At 51.7% G+C, this 22,857-nt stretch overlaps 1 long non-coding RNA gene across 1 annotated transcript in view; it reads right to left on the minus strand.

The window, feature by feature from the left end:
• The window catches only part of LOC140844057 (uncharacterized), a 31,215-nt gene that overhangs the window by 3,154 nt on the left and 5,204 nt on the right, over nt 1–22,857 (minus strand). The window contains exon 2 of the long non-coding RNA XR_012122203.1: nt 19,394–19,486. This is a non-coding gene — a long non-coding RNA (uncharacterized lncRNA). The remainder of the gene's footprint in view (nt 1–19,393; nt 19,487–22,857) is intronic.

Raw genomic sequence — 22,857 nt, forward strand, 5'->3', positions numbered from 1 at the left:
TTGTGGTGTCTGGGAGCCTACCACCAGGCACATGGCAGTCACTGAAAACCATTGTTAGAATGAATTAGCATAAAAAGAGAGTCTGGTTATACACAGGTCACCCACCTGTGAGCTCCAGGTGGGTGGGTTCCTGGCTTATCTCCCTTTGCGTTTCCAGGGTCTGGGAGAGGACCAGTGCAGAGGAGGGACTGTGAGGTTGGCTGGACTCATGCATTAATGAGAAGCAGAGCTGGTGGGGGGCCAAGAGGAGGAGGGACGCTACCCCAGAAGTGCACACAGAGGTGTGCGCAGGGAAGGGGTGGAGTCCAGACACCTGAGTGCTTCCCCTGTTCAGCGACCAGGAGAACATTGAGGACCAAGCAGAGAAATAGGGAAGGAAAGCGGGCCTAGGGTGTCTGGGGAAGAAAGAGTGGCTTGGCGGGCCGGGAGACCCCTTCAGCCCAGGGGAGAGGTTTGCAGCACTGTACACAAAAGGGCCCTCATTTGACAAAGGGGCTCTGAGGCCCAGAGAGGGTCTCAGCAGCTTGCCCAGGGTCACACAGTGGCCACGGCAGACCTGAATCCTGGGCCAGGACCCGACCACAGGACATGGGCTCAGCCCCCAGAAGGTCATACCTCCCTTGGCAGTGGCCTTCACTTCCTGTGCTCGTGTCACCCCCACTGGGAGCCCGCCCAGCCCTCCTGGAGCCATTACTCCTTCACAGTCTGTTCACAATCCCTGCACTCTACTCCCTGGAGTCAGCTCTACCACTGGCCCCACATTCTTTAGAACTGGCTGACCTCTCCACTCACCTCTACCGTGCACTGCCACCTAGATCCTGTCCTGGACCCTCCATCTCTCTATAACATTAACTTCCATTTCTCTGGGTCGCACAGGCCATCCTTCCCATCCCTGCTGCCATCTTCATCCTGTACCTGGATGAATCCCACCTCCCCCACAGGATCATTTATATGTTGATGTAGCACCTATTGAAATGGTAGGGTGGGGCAGGGGTTGGAAGGAAGCATCTTTTCTCAGAAGACCAGCAAAGGATCCTATATTTTATCTGGAAAAAACACAAAGGTGACAATTTTTTAGAAATTCAAGACAATAGGAGAGAATAAATGGAAAAAGACCTTCTTCATATAGGTAATAATGTGGCACTTACTGTGCATCTGCTGTGTGCCGGACACTGTGCTGCATGTCTCACTGGCATCATCTCACCACATGCTCACTATGGCCCTATGTGAGGCTGTCATTGGGGGCGTCTCTAGAGCCATTCCCACCTCATATTTCTATGTGAAAGGATTTCAGCTAGAGGACATTCCTGTCTTCTCTCTCAGGCCTGTTTCTCCTCCCTGGGAAACTTGCATTTTCTTCTGTGCTATGTAGTAACTTTTGGGGGAAGTCTCTGCCTGGCAAGAATGGAGGGAAGGCCTGGGTGTCCAGTACTACCTATGCCTGGGGTCCAAGTCTGTCTGTGTCAGGGATGAGGGTTAGGGTGCCCACTGAGGCTTTGTTTTATGGCTTGTTTTTCCAATAATCATATCTTTTATTTCTTTTTCTTGCCTTATTTCAATGGCTCGGCCCTCTAGTACCATGTTGAATGTAAAAGGTGGCAGTGGACAGCAATCCACAGTGATAAGGCTGATGTTTTATCTCTGTAAAATACTCCATTTTACAGATGAGGAACTGTGAGGTGACTTGCCCAAGGTCACACATTTATTAGATGGCAAAGTTCCTGTATAAATCCTAGTCAGTTTGACTTCTAAGGCCATATTCTTAACTACTGTGCTATAAAGACTTCAATAAGTGTGTTCTAAAAGAACAATAATTTAACAGTGTGGTAGTAGAGTGAGATCAGAAGCATGCACCATTGGAATAGAATACAAAGCAGCAATTATATATATAAGAACCAATCATATATAAAAATGCAATATATGGTAAAGCAAGTATTATAAAATGAATTAAGTGGTCATTAACTCAGGGTGGGAGGAAATTAGCTAAGACTATATTTAGCACTAAAATTATCTCCAGGCAGATGACAGAGTTAAAACTTATATAAATAAGTAATAAAATCTTACAGTAGCTAGGAGGAAATATTGAAGTCTTTCGTACCTTCTGTAAAAGCATTTATAACTTTCCTTAACTCCCTTAGCTTTTCTTAAATTTCCTGAGGGCTTTATAATTTTCTGAGCAATAGAAGAAATCACAGGGCAAGAGATGAATCTTTTTGGTCTTGGGATGGGTGGTGTGGGGGCATTCCCTTAAGAGGGACCTTGGGATGGGGGATGAAGCCACACTGACCAGCATTATAAATCATCTTTGAAGGCTGAAATGGACACCATCACACTGCTGCCGCGTTGCAGGTGCCTGGAATCTCCTGGCAGCCCTTGGCTGCTCACAGGCCGCACCCTCGGAGGACATGCACACCCTTGGTTCTGCGCTAGATCCCTGGTTTGCACTTACATACCCTTGGATTTGCACAGATACTTCTCTTGGCTTCATGCACCCCAATGGTCTCCTGCAAAAGTACTCTCATGGGGAGTTGCTTTGAGGCATGTGCACACCCATTGGGAAGAGGCAGCTGGTGGCTGGGCACAGGCCAGGGCCCCATCTGTCTGCACAGCCTGGGCCTCTCTGGGTGGTCACCTCACTCCAGAGTGTGGCAGCCAAGGGCCCTGCCAGACCCCAGGCAATGAGGCCTGAGGCCAACCCCGACTGGCCCAGAGGGAACCCAGGGCCCAGCTCACCCTGCTGCTCTTCTCCAGCTCCTGATGCCCTGCCACGCCTCACCTGGGGCCCCTCTCCAGCCCAGGCAGTACGTTGCATCTGCACCTGTTCTGAGCCCTGTCTGCAGGCCCTGAAGGATGAGTGCCATGCCCAAGGTCCATGCCCACCTCACTGTTCCAGGCAAAGACACAGGGTCCTGTCTTCTCCTTCACCTGCAAGTTCAGCTCTGTTCTCCAAGTTCACCTGCCCAGGTTGGCACAAGCCACCTCTACCTCCTCAGGGTCTCCACGGAAGCAGTGCTGAGCCCCGCCTTGGGCTTCTCAGGTCTGCTCCCACTTACCAAGCCCCACACTGCTCTCCATGCCCTTACAGCCAGTCTAACCCCAAACCCCAGGGTCTGCCTGGGCCTGCCGCTGGTCCCAGAACTTTCACCTAGAACTTGAATTCTGTACCAGGCTCTGTCTGGAGCTTGGCTGGTCCCTTGTTCCAGTGGGTTGGCTCCCCTGCCCTACCTCCATGCCTGGAGACTCCAGCCAGAGCTAAGCACAGTGCCTGGCACATTGCAGGCCTTCAATAAATGGTTTGCCAAATTAGTCACAAAGGTGACTCTTCAACAACACCCTCAAATAGTCCTGTGTGCTCCTTGACCCGTCCCCTTAGCCTGGACCCCAGTAGTGGGCTTCGTTTGGCCAGGAGACAAGAACTTGCTTGATGTTCATGCCCCCACCCATCTGCTCCCCACATATACACCCCTTTTTTCTTTCCCTTCCCTAGGGAGGGTGTGTCCTTTCCAGTTCAGAGCGCTTCCTCCTGAACACACAGAGCAGGACCCCAGCACCATAAGGCACCCTGGCCGTTGCCCCTTCTGTGGTCCTGAGGTTTCCTGCGGGTCTAGCTCACCCTGGGCTGAAGTGTCTCCATTCCATTTGCCAGCCTGGGCCTCCCCACAACCCCTCCTATGTCCAGTGTCCTGGTGCTTTTTCTGAGTGGGTCTATTTCTCCCAGGGCTTGACTGAGGGCTTCTGGGTTGCTCCAAGTCCTCTGCACAGGTGGCCTCTCTGGGCAGGAGGTATACAGAGCTGCAGGACACCTCAGCTGCAGGTACACTGAATGGGCTCAGCTGGCCCTTGCTTCCCCGGCCTTTCCTCCTGCAACCTTGTGGTTCAGACCATATGAGGTGATTAGGTGGCATTCATTGCTGCTCTGAGATATACAGAGGGTGTTAAGGTGGGTGTCCAGATGTACCTCTGAGGGCCTCCCAGACTCCCTTTTCTATGACCTGACGGAAAGCCAGGCCTCCCCATGTCTGACCGTGAAAAGCAACTTGACCATCAGCCCCAGCACATGACACCAGTCCAGTGTACCCAAAACAGGACCGAAAGCTTTGGGGAGCAGCCCAGAGTTGGGGAGATGCCTCTATGCTCCAGTGGTACCCCAACCTCTGACTGAGCTGTGTGTCCCCAAATTGGATAGTTAGAGCATTCCCTCACCCAGGCACCCCTCTGAGAAGGGACAAAGCTGCAAGTGGGGTACAGGCTGACTCTTCCAGTGAGTTGCCCCCAAACATGGATTTCGCAAGCCTTTGCTTGAACCCTTGATGGGACGCACAGCCAGCTCTTAGACACCCAGTTTCAGTGCTGCCCAACTTGGTCTTCATGGAGGGAAGAACATGTTTTTAAAACAAAAAAACCCCATCCCATCTGAACTGAACATTTTCTCCTGCTTGTTCAACAGCAACATCTACATTCTTGGGCGGGTCAGTGGCCAAGATATTTATAGCACTGCCCTGGCACTCCATCTTGCTTAATCGCCCAGCCCAACAGGACCCCATCTGTCATGGTAAGTGGGCCTTTCACCAGCCTCTGGCAGGGCCTCAGCTGGCCCAGGTATTCCCAGGCCATGGCAGGAAGGCTGCCCCCTGCCCAGCCTGCACCCCTTGCCCCTCCCCAGTGGGCCTAGCCTCACCAGGGGAGCCCCATACAGTGAGCATGTGACTCAGGCCGTCTGCACAGTCCAGCCCGAGGATGACTGGGGATCCTTGACAGCATCTCCCCAGATGTCCCCAGGCCTCCACCCTGCCTTCACCCTTCCTGTCACCCCTCACTCCATCCTTCTAACTTACAAAGGTGGCCTTGTCACTCCACTGCCTACTGACTTCATGGGTTCCCTGCCCTGCATTAAGAAGCCTCTGAACTCCTTCATCAGCCCTGGAAGGACCATCACCATCCAGGCCAGATGTCCCTGGCCTGCTCTAGCCACAGTGAGCAGCCCGCCATTTCCCAGGAGGGAAGGTGTGTTTGGGCCTTTGTACGGGCTCTTCCCCGTGCCTGGCACTCTCCCCACCCCCTCTCAGTCTGCTTCTCCACTGCAGCCAGAACAGTCATCACACTGGATTGTCCTTATTCAACCTTGAACTCTCCAGGGCCAAGGGTGGGGCTTCTCTGTGCTCCCGGGTGGCTGCAGAATAATCCTTAGCACTGCTGAAAAATCCATCTATGAGTTTGTCCCTTGGGTCCTAAGGACTGAATGGTGTTTGTTCCCCAAATACTGTCTTACATAAATGCCCACTCAGCCCTGTTTTCAAGTCTTTGAGTTGGGGTGGCATGTCATAGTTTGTCAGCGTTTTTACCTTTCCTCATGGGCCATAAAACAATGGTGCATCCATCAGTCAATGACTTCTCAGGCTTGATGGCACATAGCAATGGTGTCCATTACAGTATGTCACTGAGACAGCTGAGCAGTTGGGTAAGACCTCAGATTTGCCTGACCTGGGTTCTGAACCTGGCTCTGCCATATCCTGAATGATATGGGGTGGTTATTCCTAACTTCTGAGCCTCAGTTTCCATATCTGAAAAGTGGGAGCGCTGATACTACCTCCCTCATCAGGAGCTTGAGATGACAGCATTCAGTGAGAAAGAATTGAAGCTGCCGCCAGTGTGCAGCTGTTAATTAATTCAGCAGAGATTTAAGTGCCTACCAGGAACATGGTAGAGAGCAAGGCTGACATGGCTCAACTCTCATGATCTTATAGTTTTCTGCCAGAGATAGAGGATAAATAGATAATTATAAATTGAGGCAAGTTCCTCTAAAGGAGATAAACAAGGGAGACCTAGTGGGATAAAAAAAGTGAGATACAATCCAAGACCTGAAGGACCAGAAAGGACCTGCTGGATGAAGAACTGCAGGGAAGAGCTTCCAGGCAGAGGGAACAGCATGGGCAAAGGCACAGATGTGAAGAGAAGACAGTGCAGGGAGAGGTGAAAGAGGTGAGATAGCACCAGGTCACGAGGGACCTCATGGCCATTGAGGGGGTGTCAGTGTTGTTCCCAATGCAACAGGAAGCTGCTGGAAGGAGGTGAGTTCAAGTTGGGGTGGAGGGGAGAATGTGGATCTGATTTATGTTTTAAGTGGATTCCTCTGGCTCTTTTGGGGGAGGGAGCCAGAGGGGGGCAGAGAGGAGGCTGGCACCATGGCCAGGGGGAGTGGGTGGTGGCTTGGCCGCAGTGGTGGCAGCAGGAACAGAGAGAAATGGATTTGGGATTTATTTTGGAGGTAGAATTGACAAGTCTTGGCAATGGACCGATGCGGGTGGTGAGGAACAGGAGGATCCAAGGATGCCTCCCAGTTTTCTGGCCTGAGCAACTGGGCGGACGATGGTGCCATTTCCTGAGACGGGGAAGACACAGGGAGGAGCAGGTTGGGGAGGAAACCAAGAGTTTACTTTTGGATGTGTTAACTTGAGCTGTTATTTGTCTTTGCCTGGCTAATTGCTGACAGAGCTCCATGGGCCTCAGAGCTGCAGGGAGGCCAGAGAGAGGGGCCAGAAGAGGCCCTGCCCATGTGGGGCCCCATTAGGTGTTTCAAAGCACTGAAATCGTCCAAGCATCCTTTATCCTGGCTTCGCAGTGCCAGAGGCTGAGGAACCTGCCCAGTCCCCAGCGGGGAAGGAACTGATTTGCCCCAACCTCTTCATTCTGTGGCAAGGACTGTAGCCTGGACCCTAGACTCAATGTGGGGGAGCCCACATCTCTGTTGGGACCCCCATTACTGTGAACTCCAGGCCTGCCCCTTCTCTGTCCCCGAGTCCAGCCACCACCTGCACACCCTGGATCCTCTCTGTGGAATTCCTTAGAACAACACAGACTCCAAATTCCCTTTTCCATCCACATCTACTAGAGTGGTGGGCCGGGCAAGTTCTATCTCTGTGACATAGGGGTGGTGACATCAGTGGCCCTCTCAAGGGTGCTGTGAACATCCATGGAGCAAATTCTTATAAGAGCCTCTCACAAAGGCTGCTGAAAAGCCAGTGCATGTGTGGCTCATCTCACTATCTATTTTTGCCCAGCCCCCAGTCAAGCCCACTGTAATGCCCTGAGTGGGACATCCCCAAGCCGGGACCCCCAGAGCCTTTGCTTCTCTCCTTGCCTTCTGCTCTGTGGCATCCCGATGAAGCTTTGATGGTGGGATTCTGGGCATTGTTGACCAATGTGAAGGGAGGGGCACTGAGTCACCCCCTGTTGGCACATGGTGGTCTCTAGGGCCTGCAGGCAGGGCTGGCCTTGTCTGGTGACTGGGGTGGGAGCTGGCAGGGGGCCAGAAAAGGAGGGACAATAAGGCCTTGTCTTTGCTGAGCTTTCTCCGTCGTCCAAGATGTTCCAGTCCCTAGACAAATATGACCTCATTCCTTCTCAGGGCTCCAGGATGGAGGGCAGAAACAGGCCCAGAGTTGAATGCACGCACCCCATTTCACAGACTGGAAAACCAAGTCGTTGAGGGAAAGACCAGAGTGCATGGAGGCCCTGGCCCTCATACCCAACCGGAATTCACACCCTCTTGGTTTGCTGAGCCCAGAAAGGACCTTCCTGGAGGGTCTCAGGAAGAGGGTTTTCTAGGCAACCATGGTCCAGATAGGTGGTGGGTAAGCTTCTGGGTCAGACAGCTCTGACTGGATCCCAGCTCCGCCACCCATAACTGTGTACCCTGAGCAACTCTATCAGCTTCTCTGGGCCTCACCTTCCACATCTGACCAGGGGCCTGGAAGCTCTTTGTTGGCAGGGTTGTCATTGGACATTATTGTCTAAGGCAAGGGCTGGGAATGGCCTGCTTGAAGGCCCAGTCCCCATCCCCAGCTGAGACAGCAATTCCCTGGGGATGGGGATTAGCCAGCCCAAGGCCCCAGGGATCGTTGATGGGCCCCACTCAATGGGAAGGTGTAGTAGCAGCCTGGCATATCCCTCTGACCAGTTTCTAAAGGACATTTTCAGACACTGGCTCTGCTAGGCTCTCACCCAGACCCATGGTGACCCTGACTTCCTATGCTGCTAACCCTGCCCCCTGGGGACACCCCCTGTACCCCACCTCCCCTCTAAAGTGAAATCCAGATGGAAATTCACAGAGGCACTCCAGCCTCGGGTGAGAGCAGGGGTGGGCATGGGGTCAATCTTTATGACACGGTAGGTTTACTGCTCATAACAATAAGCTCTTTTAAAGTCATTTAGAACAACCTCCACTCACAGATGGAGAAAGTAAGGCCCAGAGACAGGCAGTTCTTGGCTTGGTCACACAGCCCATCAGTAGTGGGGGTCCATCCAGAACCTGGTCTTTGGGGTCCCTGTTTGGTTTTCAGAGCTAGCCCCTCCCTGCAAGGCTGTCCCCAGAGACACAGGTGAGAGAAGCAGGCGGCCCATGCTCTGGCCTTTCCCTTGGCCCCAGCTTCCACGGCGGCTGCATTCCCAGAGAGATAAACAAGGGATCAGTGAGAGCAAATGAGTGAAGTAACGGGGAAGATATGAGTGGCCGCGCCCAGCCCCTGGCCTGCCCTGCCCGCTGCCTGACAAGGAAGGCTTTGGGAGAGGCCAGGCACCCCCGGGCTCTGACTGGTGCCAGGCACCAAGGGAGCTCAACTCAGGGCAGGCCTTGGCCGATGCCTGGGCTTAGGACACAAGCCCCTCTCAGAGCCCCCAGACCTTCCCTGGGTCCTGTCCCTGAGCCCCACCCTTCTCCTGGCCTCCTGAGCCCCCCAGCCCTCACTGAGCTGGGATGGTTTCAAATCTGGAGCCTTGGCGATGGGCAACGTCTCACTCCCGGGTACGAGCTCACTGAGCCCCTAGCTGTCTGGAGCAGCACGAGGTTCCCACCCTGGTCCATCTGGGCCTGGGGTTTGGCCCAACACAGCCCATCCACATCTCCGGGCAACCACTGAGCCTCTGCTGGTGAGCAGTAGAAAAACTGTTTATTCCCGAGGCCTTCCCAACCCCTGTGCCAGCTCCTTGCCCCTGCAGCCATCCTGACCTCTCAGTGGAGCCCTGGAGCAGTAGGGGGCGTCTCCAGGGCCAGATGAGAGGCTGGCGCTACTGCCCCAGCCTGGACACCAACCCAGCACCTTCTTCTGCTGAGATGCAGACAAAGAGCAAGTGTTGGCTGGATAGGGCTCCACCCACTGGCCCCCAACCTGGGATCCCAGAGGCTTGCTTGGAAAGGAGAGATGGAAATAAGTGGGCCCTCTGACAGCTGGGAAACATCCAGAGTGCCCACCTGTGTCCTGAGCCAGGAGCCTGGCATGGGTGGGGCATGGTGTGGACCCCCCCAGGGGCCACCTGCCTGGATCACCCTGAGCTTCAGATGCCCTCTGCGAATGGCCCCATGACTGCCCCAGGCCCTGACTATAGCTGAGCTGGGGCTATGTCCAGCTTCCTTCAGACTCCTCTGCCGCCAGCTCGGCAGGGGCTGTGGCCCTGCAAGCCTGGAATTTGCATTTTAGCAACTCTTCAGGCGATTTGAAGCAGGTGGTCTCTGGCCACATCTGGAGAGACTCTGCTCCAATCCCTTCCCTGTTTAGCCATCCCCTCCTGGTTTCTAGGGTGATATGCCATTCTGCTAAGCTTCACTCAACTCCTCACCCCCTGGTCCCCAGTCCCCCACTTTTACAGCTGACTTCCTGTTTCTCCCCCGCCACCCCACCCCACCACGCACCCTCTGCTCTGACCACTGAGAACCACATCTGTTTCCCCAACACACAGTACCCTTCCCTCTTCCATGTGCTGGTCCCTCCATCTGGAATGCTCGCTCATCAGCCTCCTTTCTACCCACGATATTCCTGTTTGGCCTCCCGGAGCAGCTCCACTGTCACTCCGAGAAGCCTTTCCTGACCTCCACCTCATCCTCACTTATTCATCTTCTGCCCTACCTTCTAGTAGCACTTGTCACCCTTTACTAAACTTGCCTACCCCTCCTGGCTGGGCCATATCTGAAGGTCCGGCACAGCGCCAGCCAAGGAGAGTGGGGAGAGCAGCGCAGACCCGCCTTGCAATGACACGCACACCGGGATTCAAACATCTCAGGGATTGCTGAAGTCTTAGAATGCACTCGGTTCTCCTCACCAGTTATCAAAGAAGACTGAGCCCCAGCACGGGAAGTGACTTGTCCAAGGTCACTCAGCTTAGGTTGTGGTGTTGGCCCTAGAACTGTACTGGTCTGACTCCTGTGACCATTCTCTGCATTGGTGGCCACAGTGACTAGGGCATTGAGTCTTGGACGCTGACTCAGACACAGGCTCACCCAGTCCCCAGGCCCCAAATGGGCCTCAATGATACACTCTGCAAGTAGAGTAAGAAAAATTCTGAGAGCAAGGGCTTGCCCAGAGCCTGGGCCCTGGACACCTCAGGCCAGAATGAGAGGATGGAACACAGGAGCCCAGAACACAGTGGCTCCTCACGTGGCACACTGTGAACGTGGTGGTGAGGCTTGCCAGCTCCTGCTCTAATTAGGGCCCAGGGCGACCTCTGGCCAGTGGTCCACCTGCCCCAAGGGGCTGCCTCCCTCAAAAAAGTCACTAGGGAGGGGCTGGATCTTGGAGCTGAAGCTAAACACACTCGATCGCAGCAGATGTGGGACACCCCTGGAAGAGAGCAACGCAGTTTGAGCAGAGCAGCAATGAGGTGACCCTTGACTTGCTGCCAGGAAGCCACTTAGCGGCAGCCACAGGTGCGTCGGAGACACCCAATCTGTTAGCACAGGCCGCATTCCAGCCATGGCTACAAGGGGGGCCACAAAGGGGGGCCAGATGAGGGTCTAGGCACAAGCTCAGAGGCAGGAGGGGCTGATGTTGCCATCCTGAGGGACCCACCTTGCTTGGTGGCAAGCTCCATGTCCTCGAAGCCAGCCTTAACCATTGTCCCTCCACCACCCAGGCTGCCTTCTGTGTCCTTTATCCAAAGAACACCTAGGAGGCTTGGTCCCAGGCCTGCACCTTGGCCACTTCAACTGTGTGGTGACTAGTGGCCAGTCCCCTCACTGGGAACCTTCATTTTTCTTCTCCATAAAATGGACTAAAAATCACCACCTCAAAGGATGCTGGCTGCATCCTACATATGAGGTACTCACAGAAGGGGTGCACAAAGAGAGAGAAATTAGGTTGTTTATCCCCAGCTGGTCATTCCTGGTCATAGCACTGCCAGAGGCTGTCCCTCTAAGGTCTCGGCTACTGGGGTGAAGTGGGGTGACCCTACTGCGTGGACCCTACTGCAGAGCTCTCTCTGCACCCTGTAACACCTTCCCTTCCTGTGCTCCTCTGGGCCTGGAGGCAGGCTGGTCACAGCTCCCCGATCTGCCATGTGAGGCCTCAGCACCTACTTGGGTCCCTTCCCCCCTGCAACTCTTTCTGTAAACTCTCCTTCCCTTAAAGTCACTTCTGTTAATCCCTTTGGGTGTATCTCCTAGATGTGCCTCCAGTGTCCAGCCAAGACCCTCCTCTGTACCCTGGTACAGAACCCAGCATAGCATCTACCGCCCAGAACCTGCTTAGCAAGGGAAATTTGCCCCCAGCACCTTCCCCACCCAGGTAGCTAGGAACTGGGTCCTTTAGCTCTAAGACTCCCACTACCTCCCTAGCCAGCTGACTTTTCCCAGGGGCCTAGGTATTGCCCTTTCCCTTTACCTGCTGTGCAGCCTGGTCCACAGGTCTAGGCTTCTGCCTCAGTTTCCCCACCAGGACAAAGGTCCATGCTGAGCTCCCACTCCCTTGGCCCAGGCCTGCTCAGGCTGGCACTTTCTCCCCTGGGAATTCAGGTATGTCTACCAGCGACTCTCCTGATCTGCCCCCTCACCTCAGCTGTGTGAATCACTGGGTGGGCCATCCTCTGCAGCCCCCTACCTGCACTGCCCGCTGTGCCACGCCCAAGCCTGACCTGATCTGTCTCACCTGCTAGCCGGCACTGTGGGCCTTCCATACCTTTCCTCTGGCTTGCTCCAAAGCCTGCCTGGTGAATGTGTGCTCAGGTCCACCCCCACTCTGTGCCCCCAACAGCTCTCATATGTTCACAAATTGTCTAATGGGTTAGAGAGCAAACACAGTGGGCTATGGAGGCCTTGAATGACAAGCCCAGGGGCTCAAGGTTTAGCCTGAAGGCAGTGGCTCCCCTGAAATGTTCCAGCAGGGGCTGGCAAGGCAGCACGTGGATGACAGATATGATGGCCTCTAGTTTGCATACTCCTTCTCTGGCCCAGTGTCAGTGCCTCTTTCTGCCCAGGGACAGCCTGGACAGCCTTTGGCTTCTTTGTCACCTTCACGTCTAATTTATTTCTGCTCACAACTCCCATCCATCCCTGGGCCATGTTATTGCCTATGATGATCCCACTCTGCATCTACCACTCTCTGACCCTAGCACCCTGAACCCCTAGTTCTGGCTCACAGCATCATGACCTTTGGTCTGTGGACCTTTCTATTTCCATCATCTTTGGTCCTCACTGCCTTTCCTCTCTTCGGCAGATTTCACCTCTCTAGTGATGTATCACTTAGGAAAAGATTAGATCACAAGTGATAGAAAATCAAAAATATAAGAATATTAAACAAAAAAGATATTTATTTTTCTCTTTGAAGAGTTTAAGGCAGTCAAGGGTCAAGAGTGGGGCTTCAAAAATCATCAGAATCCCAAGATCCTTCCTTCTTGCTTCTCTGCTATCTTCACCATCAACATAGAGCATCTACCTCATGGCCCAAAATGGTAGTTCAAGCTCCAGCCATTGCATCTTAATTCCAGTCACCAAGAAAGAAGAAGGGGAAAAGAAAGCATATTCCCTTCCATTTCTATCACCACTTTTCCTTTTTTCTGTTTTTGAGCTTCCTAAAAATAGAGTCATGCAGTATATCTTCCTGTGTACCTGGTTTATTTTGCACAGTAACATGTTTCTGAGATTTATCCACATTTTATTTTTATATGAATCAGTGGTTAGTCCTTTCTTTTTTTTAGTAGCTGTGTGGATTCCATGGTATGGATGTATCTCAATTCATTTATCTATTTTCTGCTGGTGGATGTGTGAGTTGTTTCAAGTTTGCAGCTTTATGAACCAAGCTGCATTGAATGTTGTTATGCAAGTCCTCTGGAAGACCTATGAACTTATTTCTCTTGGATATAAACCTAGGAGTGAAACTGTTGCTTCAGAGGGTAGATGTGTGTTTAATTTTATTAGAAATTGCTAAATAGTTTTCCAAAGTAGTGGTACCGTTTTACACTTACTCCAGTGTACAACACTGTAAAGTACTCTCTACATCCTGTGAACACTTGGAATTGCTGGTCGGTTTTCATTTTAGCCATGCTTCCAGGATGTCAAAAGTGAGGGGTGTCTCACTGTTGTTTTAATTTACATTCCCCTGCTGAATAATGATGTTAAGAATGTTCTCATATACTTATTAACCATTGGGACATCTCTGTGAGGCTCAAGATTCTGCCCATTTTAAAAATAGGGTCTTGAAAATTATTTTGATTTATAGGAATTCTCTCTCTCTCTTGCTCTCTCTCTATATATGTATGTAAGTTCTTTATCAGATATATGTGTATCTTCTCCAGGTCTATGACTTGCCTTTTTACTTTCCTTCTTTTCTATCTTCTTTCATTGAGACATAAATTGAAAGCAATTAAATGCACAGATCTTAAGTATGCAGCTTAATCTTTGTTTTGAAAAATGCATGCATGATAAACTTGCAACTATTAGACAAATAGGTCCTGGGGATTTAATGCACAACATAGTGAATAGAGACAATATTTTATTATAATCATCAAACTAAGAGTCCAGATCTTAATTATTCCAACCACAAAAAAAGAAATGATAATTACGTGGTGTGACAGAGGTGCTAACTATCAATACAATAGCAATCATGTTACAATATATAAATGTATCAAATCAGCCTGTTGTATGCCCTAAATTTACACAATGTCAAATACATTTCAATTTTAAAAAAGTAAACATCTGAAAGAAAGGAAAAGAAAAGAAAAATTCACAAACTAATGTGACCCCTACTCCCATCAGGACACAGAATATTTCCATCACTCCAGAAAGTTCTCTCATACTTTTCCCAATGAGTCTGCAACCCCTGATCTGACTTATATCACCATGTTGCCATAGATTAATTTTGCTTTTAAATTAAGTGACTTTCGATAAGCAGAAGTTTTAAATTTTTATGAAGTCCAATATATAATTTTTCTTTCATTGTCATTGCTTTTTATGTCACTTTTATTAATAAGTTTTACCCACTCCAAAGTCATAAAGATATTCTCCTACAATTTCTTCACAGTTTTAGCTTTCATATTTGTCTATGATCCATCTTGAACTAATTTTTGTGTGTGGTGTGCAGTAGGGATCATTTTTTCCCTTATACATATATCCAGGTGCTCCAGCAGCATTAATTGAAGAGATACTCATCATAGAATTGTAACTGTGCCTTTTTCATACATCTGCTGGCCACATAGGTAGGGTCTATGTCTAGATTCTATTTTGTTCCGTTTTGATTCCTTTCTGTTAGCAATTAAGCAAGCCCAATCTGCCCCTGCCTAAACCTCTCTAGCCCTCTACGCCACACTCTCCTCCACTTCAAAGTCAAGTTATTTATTCCATTCTTCACTTCCTACCTACTTCTACAATTCTCTCTAGGTTCACCAGTGAACATTTTGTCAGTAAATCAGTGGATCCTTTTCATTTTTCCTTTTATTCCATGTTGCCACCACACTGACAGAAGTTTCAACTTCCTGCCCTGTGAAGGCCTTTTCCCTGTTCTTCTGTGACCCATACTTTGGATTTTCCTCCTATCTCTCCAGCTACTCCTTCTGTAGCTACTCCCATCTCTTGCTACTCTCCCTTTTCTGTCTTTAAAGCTTGGGTTCCTTGAGGCTCTGTCCCAGGTCCCCTTTCTCTTTCATTCCCCACAACACCTTCAGTTACCATCCACAGCGACAGTTATTGGCCCTGGCTGCATGTCAGAGCTCCCTCAGATCTCTAGGAAGATTCCAGTGCTATGCAGACTCCCGAGGGATTCTATTGGTCTAGGGGGTGGGGCCAGGCATCAGAATTGTTTGAAACTTTCCAGTTTTCATTCTAATTTGTAGCTAACATTGCGAACCATTGGGGGAGACATTGGAGACTCCCAAGTCCTTCACTCCAGTGTGTCTGTCTCTAAACTGTCCCCCAGCACCGGAAACTCAGCATCCCCCAGTATGAGCTCACCTTCCTCTCCCTTCCAAATACACTGCAGGGCAGTAGCATTTACTTGAGCTGGAAACATGGGGGTTATTTTTGTTTCCTCAACCTCCCTCACCTCAGACATCTTCAAGTCAGGCCAACTCCTTTCTAAATTTTTGAGACAATCCACTTGTCTCTGCCCCAGTGCCTGCAACAAGCTGGGCATTAGGAACATGGGGCAAGCAAGGTGGACTTCATTTCTGCCTTTAGGGGAATTTCAACTCAATGAAATGTAAGTGAGCATGGGAGTAAACAGACAATCATATATTTAATCTCCCTGCCCTGGTCCTGGACGTTATTCCATGCCTCCCTGGTTGCCCACTGTAACTTGCAAATTTATTTGATTCTTTTTTACAGCTTTATTGAATTTCAATTACCAGCAATTATCTAAAATGCACAATTTTATAAGCCAGGGGAAGAAAGACAAGTACCAAATGATTCCTCTCATTTGTGGAGTAGGACAACAAAGCAAAACTGAAGGAACAAAACAGCAGCAGACTCACAGACTCCAAGAAGGGTTACCAAAAGGAAGCAGCTGGGGAGGGTGGGCAGGGTGGGAGGGAGAAGGGGATTAAGGGGCATTATAATTAGCACTTACAATATAGGTAGGTCACTGGGAAGGCAGTACAGCACGGAGGAGACAGGTAATGACTTTAAAGCATCTTACCATGCTGATGGACAGTGACTGCAGTGGGGTAGAGAGGCTTGATAATATGGGTGAATGTTGAAACCACATGTTGCTCATGTGAAACCTTTATAAGGTTGTTTATCAATGATACCTTAATTAAAAAAATACAAATAAATGAATAAATAGAATAAAATGCACAATTTTATACGTTCTGATGATGTATGTATACACCCACGAAATCATCGTCACACTTAAGGCGATGAACACACCATTACCTCCAATGAACAGTTTCCTCATGCCCTTCAGTGGTCCCTTCCTCCAGCCTCCCACTGCATCCCCAGACAACTCACTAGGTTTGTCTGCATTTTCTAGAGTTTTATATACTCTTTTTTTTTGGTCTGGCTTCTTTCATTTGGAATGATTATTTTGAGATTTATCCACATTGTAGCATGTATCAATAACTCATTCATTTTTATCACTGAGTCATAGTCCATTGCATGATTATCCTCCAATTTGCTTATTCATTCACCCATGGATGGACATTTGGGTTGTTTACAGTTTGGGGCTCTTACAAAGCTACTGTAACTCTTTGTGTATCAATTTTTGTGTGTGGCTAGATGCTTTCATGTCCCTTGGAAAATACGTAGCAATGGAACGGCCCCGTCAGGTGGTGGTGATGCCAGGGTTCTTGTTCACGGAGCGGAAGAATGAACTTGCCAACAGTCAAGGTAGGAGAGTAAGGCAGAGGCTTTCATTTAGAGAGAAAGTGAAAAGACAGAACTCCTGGTTCAAGCCAGGAGGGGACAAGAGAGGCCAGGGTGGTGCATTGTCTAGGAGATTTATAGGCTATTGAGAGACAAAGGGCTAGGGATATGATATACACCTGCTAAGTGGTCCCAAATACTTTTGAAGAAACACTAAGTTTCTTATTAGTCTTCCTGGTTATTTACAAAAACTTCACTGCTCTGATTTCCTTCCAGGATAGCAGCTTCCTGGTCTGGGAGCATATCACTTAAGGCTGCCTGCTTTGCTCCCAAGGTGGGCTGTTATTGTTTGTTAAGAAACTTACTTTTTCACTAATTGGGTTTTAAGATGGAATCCTTCCTGTTTTGACTACTGTATTTTGGGTTTATTTGTTACATTGCCCAAGTTGCAACAAATCGTTTGTTTAGGGCTGGAGGATGAAAAGCAGCACCTGGGTAAAGTCAGAAAAATAAGCTGGGCCCCCCCCAGCAGGCGAAAGCAGATCTCACAATGGATTATCTTGCTTTGTTTTTTCCAGAGGCCCTCACCCTACTCTGTCTAAGCCCATGGTCCCTGTCTCAGTGGATGTACAGAACAGCCACGCTGTTTTCCATTGTTCCATTTTATCCTGGCACTGGCTGTGAATGAGAGTTCTAGTGTTTGCCCATTTTTAAATTGGGTTGTTTGTCTTCTTACTGTTGGGATGTAAAATGGCTTCATATATTCTAGATACAAGTTCTTTATTGGATATATGTTTTACAAAGGCCAGTCTGTGCCTGGCCTTTAGCATTTTCTTAATAGTGTTTTAGAAGGGCTGAAGTTTTGTGTTTTCATGGGTCCAACTTAATTGATTTTTTTTCTTTTATTGTTTGGCCTTTATGTATTGTATTTCAGAAATATTTGCCAAACCCAAGGTAGTGAACATTTTTCCCCTATTTTTTTTTTCCTGGAAGTTTCATAGTTTTAGCTCTTACAGACAGGTCTGTGATCTATTTTGCATTATTTTGCAAATGGTGTGAGCTAGGGTGACTTCTTCCAGTCTTACTCCTCTAATCCACTCTCCTCATTGAAGGATGGTTTTGCTCAAATTCAAATCTTATCATGTCACTCCCTGCTTAAACTGTCTCCCGTAAGGTAACCCGACCTCCCTAGGCCAGCTTTGTAAATGCTTCAGCTCACAGCTGGTCCCCATCCACTTCTCCAGCCTTTCTCTTCCTGTTCCATGAACACCAGAAGCCATTTCTTAAACATATCAAATGTCTGTCTCTTGCTTCTGGGTCTTGCGCATGCTGTTCCTTCTGCCCGGAATACCACTCCCCACCCCATCCCCTCTGTTGCCATAAACTACTCGTTTTTATGGGTTCTTCAGGGAATAACTCACAGCTTCCCTCTCCCCTGGGAGCCTTAGACAGGGTCAGAGGGTACCTCTGAGCCCCCATGTCATGCTGACCACCGCTGACCACTGGAGTCATAATTATCTAGTCACCTGTTTTCCGCTCATCGAGCTTCCTGGGGCAAGGAGAGGTGTCCCCTCGTTCAGAACATCTCAAAATATTTAACGACCTGTTCCACCTCAGCTGAAAACCGCCTGCCTGGCCTCTCCCTGTGTCCTTGGTGGCCCCGAGGGTGCTAGGCCTGCCGTGGAGTGAGCCACTCTGGCATTTCTCCTGCATACCTTTCCCTCCACCTGGACATTTTGCTTCCAGGACACACTGATTTCAAGTCTGTTCTTTCAGCGGACCCTTGGGAAAGATGGAGCTGGGGCTGGAGAGGGAAAGAGGGGAGAGAAGCAGAAGCTGAGGTTTTGGCAATGCAGGCCTGGGAAGTTGAGGGAAAATGAGCCCAGGACCTCGGGGCAGGGTGTATGCAGGGCTGCAATCAGGGACAGAGAGGCAGTCCCAGTCAGGGTCTGTGGCGCAGCAGGTGAGGGGTCCTGGGCCCTGGGCAGCTGCAGGGCTCTTGCACGGTCCTCCTTGCTCTGGCCAGGCAAGGGGGTGAGCCCGAGGTCACCCCAAGCCTCTCGCCACGCTCTTAAACAGCCGCCTACCACAGGGACCTGGGAGGCCAAGTGAATAACTCGAAACCATAAAATCTCAAAGGCGTTGAAAGTTTGGACTGAGGAGCAGACGCGGCAAATGGGGCCTTTTCCCAGGCAGCTCGTGTGGAACAAGCAAGACAGATTTATGAGCGTCTGGCTTAAATGTAGCTGTGGGGATGAGGGCGGGGGCTGGTCTGAGATGTGGATGTTTCTAGTGCGCAGGAAAGATGATAAATGGAAATTAATTGCATAGTTCCCATGACCATGACTTAAAATGCACGAAATGCTGCCTCTTTCTTTAGTGTGCTTTGTTACCGCGTCTTTTGGAGGGATATAAATGCATTTATCGGCACTTTAAAAGGCTCTCCCAAGAAATTCTCCCCAGTCCTCTGTTCTCTGAAAGGCAAGCAATTGGAGAGGGATGTTGGCCTCTGTGCGTATGGGGGTGGGTGGGCTGTGAGCCCGTCCTTGGCTGGGACCGCGGACTCCCAGATGTAGCCGCATGGCCTGCCTTGGAGTCACGGGGCATGTTGAATTCTTTCTGGAGAATCTGGACAGTCCTTGAGGCTTCAGGGTGCATGTACACACACACGTGCACACTGGAGCTTTTCCTGAGTGCCACACTTTGCCGGAGGGAGGAATGGAATGAGACACTTGGCTGTCCAGAACCATCCCTCCCTCCAGCCTGTCTCATGAGGATCCGCTCATTGTGGACAACCGGTTTCCAGACCCAGTGGGGAGCCTCCCACCCTCCCCATACCTTCCAGCACAGTCCGAGGAGATGTTGCAGCAGCTCCTCAGATGCCCTCAGCCGGTGTGGAACAGGTGGGAGATCCTCAGGGTGCAGGGCAACCTTGGGAGGTGGGAGGAGCAGAGATCATCCAGGACTGTGCACCTTCGGCCCTGAGGGTCCCAGGGGAGCCCCCTGCCCACCCAGCTTAGTGGAGATGAGTTAGCCAGAGTCAGAAGGCCCAGGCAACAGCTGTACCCTTGGGGGTGCCATGTCCTAGGCGTGACCCTTCTCCCTCCCCAGGCCACTCCTGAGCCACCACTGCTTCAGTCACAGTCACTCCACCCATCAGGTCCTTAGCTAATCCCAGAGGGCCCCAGCTGGTCCCCAGTGTCCAGATTCCTGGGCCTGGTGCCAGGGGAAGCCCCAGGGGCCATAGGAGCAGAGGCTACAGCTCTCTGGAAGGGAGACCCTGGGAATTCAGCCCCATCCAAGGGCAGTAATCCTAGGCATGTGGCCCCTGGGAATTGATGCCTTGGGAGCCCTAGGTGGTGGCCATTGGATTGCCACTGTCAGGTCTAAAACTCAGGTCCTGAGGGACAGGGATGTGCCTGGGAAGTGTTACTCGGCACTGCCTAGCTGTCAGCACACCATAAAGAGAGAGCAAGATCAACAAAGCCCCTTCCATCCCATCCTGCACACCCGCCAGCTCTGCACTGGGGTGTCACCCCACCACCCACCTCTCCCTGACCCAGAGATAGACAAACCCCTCGCCACCTCAGCTGGGGGCCTGGGAGGATGGGTTGCTTACCCCAGGCCCACACAGCTATGAGTACTCCAGCCCCCTCATTTCTGGAGATGGGTGGCACCAACCTTTGTCATCAAACAATCCAGGGTCAACGTGTGACCCCGCTACCCGCTGACTCTGGCATGGTGTCTGAGAACTGCCCCATTACTTTGTTTCCTGGTGACAGAAGAGCTTGGCCTCAGTGCATCCCTTGATCGCCTTTAGAGACACATGGTGATCGCCACTCCCATCCCATTGGCTACGAAAACCTCTAGGCCGCCCAAGGATTTTTCTCTCCAGCCCCATAGAGAAGATTTTTAACCAGAGGAGTCATGGAGGGACTTTTAGGACTTGTCAAATTTCACCTGTATGTGCACAAGTGTGTTTTTCTGGAAAGAGACTCAAAGACATACAACAACAGCTGAGGGAGGAGGGGCAGAGGCAGCCAGAGCCCAGCACGGCCCTTCTCAATGCCCGAAGATGCTGTGCAATCAGTATCAACACTGCCTCCCTTTTACCCAAAAGGAGACTGAGGCTCAGAGAGGTGAGTGACTCAGCCCAGGTCACACTCTTGCGGAGAGAGCCACCTGGGAGCCTGTCCTGGAGGTCTGTGGGCACCCCTGGGCTTAGCTGTCTTCAGCAGAGATGGAGCATGGCTGACATGTATGTGTGCCCAGATCCCTACACGTATGCACGCACACACACACACATGCACACACACGGGGCACATGCCCCTCAGTACACGGCAGAAGAGCGCAGGTTCCCACCCTGCTTACCAGCCAGCTCCTCACCCCCCAGGGGTGATAAGCCCTCCCTGCACTGATTCGGGTGGCCAGGCAAGGTCAGTGAGATGATGGGTGAGGAACCTAGGGGCCTCAGGACCTTGGCAATGAGAGAGGCCTCAGCAGGATGGCATGCGGGCCCCTTCCAGACTGGGGTGTCACCCGGAATACAATCATGAGGCAAATGCGAGCAAGGCTGTAAACATGGGCAGACAATAAGGGAGACAGGCGCTGGGGCTCCATAACCAGCGACTGGCAGGGCCAGAGCTCAGGGCGGCTGAGGGGACGGCAGGCGGGGGGCTGCTCCAGGCTTGGCTGGGACAGCCGTCTCCGGCCGTGCTGGCCGGTCCAGCTCCAAGTTGGCTGGGACGCCTGGCCTCCGCACAATAAACAACAGAGAAAGATAAATCGCAAATGTGTCTGGAACTGGTGGGAGTGGGGAGAGGTGCTCAGGGGTCACCAAAGGCCTCTGTCCTTCCGTGGCGGCCGTCTCCTGGGAGGACAGCCCAGTGCTGCAGGAGGGCTTGGTCCCAGGGCCATGGGACTGCTGGGGGTCTGGCGTAGTGCGCCCAGACACAAGATGTTTTGAGTATGTGGAGCCAGAGAGGGCCTTTGGGGCCAACATCCACCTGGAAAATTCCAAAGTATGGGGCTCTATATTGAATGGAAGGGCTGGAGGCCTCAGGCCGGGGTGGGAGGGACGTTAGGGACCCGCAGAGCCTCAGAGCATCGGCCGCTTGGGGCACCGGGAACCATGGACACGGGCCGTGTCCTCTGTTCTCTAGATGAGGAAACAGAGCAGAGCAGCGAGGGCTTCTCTTCCTTGCCTCCCCTTGCGTTCCCTGACCCAGCCTCAAAATCGCCCCCTCTCCCCAGATGACCTCACACATGGCCATTCCACCTGCCCACCTCCTCAGACTTACTTATGGTGCAAACCCTCTCTGGGAGCTGCATTCTGGACACGTCTCCCTGCCCCAGCCTGGGGCACCTCGGACACCTTGCAGGTGCAGGCCCCAAACGGCCCTCACCAGTGCTTCTGCCCGTGGTCCTCTCCTCAACAGCCCAAGCCAGAATCAGGGAGCTGGGCCTGACTTCCCCAGCCCCCAGCCTCCACCAGGCCCATCAGTTCCTCCCAGAGAATGACCCCAACTCTTCCCTCCCACCCACCCACCATCACTTTGCAGCACAGGCTCCCATATCCCGTGGCCAACACCACAGCCAGGAGGCTCTGTGGGGAAGATGCATCTGAACTTCTTCCTCCCCCCTGCTCCCCTCATCTTCAGGACGAAGGCCCAGTCTTGAGGTGACACAGGGCCCACCTGGCCTCTCCCTCTCCATCCATTATTTTCCCTCCTCTCCCACGTGACACCCACTCTTAGAGCCTCCAGAGGGCCTTAAATTCAGCTTCCCCCCCCCACCAGCTGCTCCTAGAATGTTCCAAAAGTAAGTTAGTCTGAGGGGACTAACCATGCTCCCAAAAGGTCTGAGGAGGAAGACAGCCCTAGCCCCGAAAGCCCTGTCTGAGGGGGTCACAAGGCCCTACACTGGGGGCTCTGACCTGAGGGGAAGTGTGGCCCTTCTCTGACAAGCCTCCGTTCATTAGGCCTCCCTGGGAGGGCCAGTGGGGCGTGGGCCTGGCCCCAACCCACCTTGAGCTCTGGGGAGGGCCTGCCAGCACAGGGCATAACCTTGCATCCGTCTGCAGGAAGCCAGTTGCCCAGGCAATGCCAAAGGTGTGCCAGGCACAGGGCCAGGCCCGATGACAGGGTTGGCCCCACCGGCAGCTGTGTGGCCAATGCCAGGCACACCCAGGACCGGCCCTGCTGTGCTCCAAGGAGTGCAGAGGGCAGGAGCCTGTGGGGCTTTTGGGCAGGAAGGGCAAGTGGGCACCCCTGTGTCCCTGACTCAGACAGTCCCTGCTTCCA

This window comes from Manis javanica, chromosome 10, assembly GCF_040802235.1.
Source record: "Manis javanica isolate MJ-LG chromosome 10, MJ_LKY, whole genome shotgun sequence".
Taxonomy (NCBI): domain Eukaryota; kingdom Metazoa; phylum Chordata; class Mammalia; order Pholidota; family Manidae; genus Manis; species Manis javanica.